We start from the raw sequence: 3,480 nt of genomic DNA, 5'->3' as shown, positions 1-3,480 counted from the left end.
GGGGCACTATTTTTTTTTTTATAAAATGTGCGAATCTCAGAAATGTGGAGCGGATAACTGGGCCAGGTCAACATAGTGAGCCATCTTCCATTATAATGCAAATCATGGCGTCCTTCTGTTCGCGCTCAATGGGGAAATAAATTGAGCTTTGTCGCCGCTCACACTCTGAAGGAATCTGGTGTGATTTTTTTTTTTGTGTAATACATTTTTTTTTTTCCTTTCTTGCCCAGCGAGAGATGAGAAGATGGATAAAGCTCTCGTGTCCGTGCATGCACTTAAAAACAATCCAGATCTGGTAAGATTAGCTTAGCATAAAGACTGGAAGCAAGAGGAAAAAGACTTATCTATATATATATATTTTAAATATGTACGTACTCTGTCACAGTCATGAAACTGAAGCGTCTGTCAAATCCACACGTGGTGTAATATCGTTTTGTTCACCACATCAACCACCGGACTCTGGACTGGGTGGAGTTCCCAGTCCTCCCAGTCCAGAGTCTGGTGGTTATGACCCCGAAGCTGTTTGGTCACGTCTAAAAAAAAAACCCCCCCGAAAGAAGACGTTTCAACGATTACAGATAGCCAACAACGCGAAATCTGACAACTACCATCAGTTGACTCAAGTAGGAACAGATCAGGGATCAGATACTGTTTTTATGGTTGAAATGCTTCTTGGACTCATTTACTCTTCATCAGATATCGATCCACCCACGGTGGATGAAGTGTAAATGGGGTTCGAGGTCAGAAGAGTGAAAGAGCGCTCACATCTCAAACATCAGGCTTCAGCCAGCAGCTTTGATTTGATTGATTTTGAAGGAGCTACTTAGAGCTTCAGAGGAGCTGCTAGTATCTTTAGAGGGAGCCAGGCTTGCTGTATCCTCCTGCTTCCAACCTTTATGCTAAGCTAAGCTAATCATCTCCCTGCCTCAGCTTCATATTCAGTGCATCAATGCCTTTACCTGACCCTCTGCAAGGTAGCGGTGGAGGGTTTTCCTCGCTGCTCCCTCCGTTGCTTTCCATGTTTCCCTGCGTGGATACATGTGTGTCATGTGAAGGGAAGTCACTGCAGGATTGCGACACATCATCATGACTAAACGCTTCTCCGCACACATACAGATCAGACGCCCCTCACAGGGTTATCTAGCTTTCATCAGCCGGCAGCTCTCTGGTCATGACTCATTAGTGACTGGAAATATTAATCAAAATCCCACACCTCAGCTAATTTCCGCTCCTCCAGAAATACAGCGCTCGGTAATACCCGGGGTATTTCTGTCCTTTGCCATGCAGCTGCTGTGGTTGATCTCTCGTGCGTCGTCTTTTTTGAAAACATCAATACTTTTATACATCGTTTATTGTACTGGCAGATTTCTCCGTGTGCCATTATGCATTGTTCATGTCGCGGGGATTTCCAAAACACCACGGGAGCTTTGCAAAGAGACTTGACTACAGAGCAAATTTGTCTGGTAATAAGTCTTTAAATTGTTGTTTTTTTTCTTGAAAACATAACCAATGCAGTCAGAATTGAGTGGATTCTTTCAACTGTATTGCAATGCAAATTCATATTTTCTTTCTTTAAAAGGTTCAATGTCGTTTTTTTTGCAAAACAAGTGAAATTGCGCTGAAAACTGCAACTGACAAAGCTCTTTTTCGTTTCTCTAACGATAACGTTTTCTGCACCAGAACCAAACACGGTGGTTTAATAGCCAAATAAACAGCTTTGAAAAAGCGGCACGGAGGCGGCGAGACAAAAAAACACTAAACACAATGGCTTCAATGCTTCTTGTCAACTTTTCAAAGAAAGCCTTCGGTTTAAAAAAAACATAATCAGACTTGTTTCCAGAGAAAACTCGAGGCAAAAAAAAAAAGAATAGAAGCTGTTCCCTGGAAATTTCCTTCAGCGCATGCTGGATTTATTCATGGCGAGCGGGTTATTTGTGGCAGTGAAATGTGACTGTGCTCACCGATGTGCACCAGCCGGGTGACTTGACAGCTTCGCGGCGAGACAATCGTATCCGCCGTCGCTCTCCGGCGGCGGGACACGCGGCTCGGCTCTCGGATCACCGGCTCGCGGCTTCTTCGGCGCCTCCGGATGACCTTCTAGATACAGGACCCGTATCCGGGAGATCAGCAATAATCACGAGTCATCCATATTCAAATCATATTCTTTCCGGTTCCCGCCGCCATCCTCATAAACATGCAGCGTGTGATCCCGCTAACAAGCAATTTGCCACTAAAGGGAGCAGAAAATGTTCCTTTTCAGATATTATCACGGGATCTGACTCGGTCTCCGCAGCAGCAACCGCACAGCCTCGCTGATGTAAACAATCTTTGATTTGATTAGATAGCTGATATTTGATGAGATAATTATGGAGCTAATATATAGATAGCGCTAATTATGATTTCACACAGCAGCTGGGATGCAGACCTTGATAACGCGGGGGAATTATATCATCGTCACTTTTTTAGAGGCAGGCGGGGACGAGGATATTTTATTCATTGTTTTTCTCAGCAGAAAGAGCAGCAGGTACAGCGCCAGGACAATCCATCCCCGGCGTTCTGCAATAAAAAAACTAAACTTTGCGACTATGAGAGAAAGAGAAAGAAGGACAATTAAATTACATTCCTGTGCCACTTTGATTTACAGTATTCATAAAGCCCGTGTGGCCCCGGGGCTTCAGGTGCGTCCTCTCATGTCTCAGCCAAAGATGGAGGAGCGTGCAGAGCAGCTTTAACCAATCAGGAAGCTGCTTTTCTGCAGCAGAAGCCGGACGTCACCAGGTAATTATTACTCTGGCAGTTCAAGTCATGCTCAGTGCTCGGTGCCCTGGATGTCTTGATGTCCACACGGGCTATTGGTTTCCTGTAAAAGGACATTTTACGACTCTTAAATGCGACGGCAACAAACCGCCTGATTCAAAGTTCTCTACGCCTCGGTGGAGATAAGCTGCTTTATCGGAGGGAAGAGAACAGGAGATGTCTGCGGTCTGTGCACAACGAGATCAGACATTTAATATTTCAACTGTTGCTCGGTATCTCCTTCGAAGCGCTGCAGCCTCGCTGGCGTTCTAACAATTTGCAACGTGGCACTAAACCCAGAACGGAGGCCCCCGGAGGCTCTCGGGGAACGTCGAGTATTTTAGTCAACGATCCGAGATCGGGACCGTTTCATAGAAAGTAGATCGATGCATTGTTAAATACGGCGCCATTAAGGGTCGGGTGGGGAACACCTCGACATGATGACGGTGCTATAAATGTAAGGAGTCAATCCATCCGTTATTTGAGATGGGGAGGAGGCGGCGTGGAGCCGGATGGCGAGGCGAGGTGGAGGTAGGAGCGGGTGTCGGCATAAGCGCTCCTGGACGTGACAAGACAGACATCCTCTGACACCCACCACGAGCACAGTCCACCCCGTTTAGGAGATGTGCCCTGCAGCTGCTGACAGGACTAACTCATGTGGCAGGCAGAGCCATCCCATGAATC

The sequence above is a fragment of the Clinocottus analis genome, unplaced genomic scaffold (genome assembly GCF_023055335.1).
Source record: "Clinocottus analis isolate CAN_PGR_092001 unplaced genomic scaffold, fCliAna1.0.p SCAF_14, whole genome shotgun sequence".
Classification (NCBI taxonomy): Eukaryota; Metazoa; Chordata; class Actinopteri; order Perciformes; family Cottidae; genus Clinocottus; species Clinocottus analis.
This window is presented reverse-complemented; position numbering follows the sequence as displayed.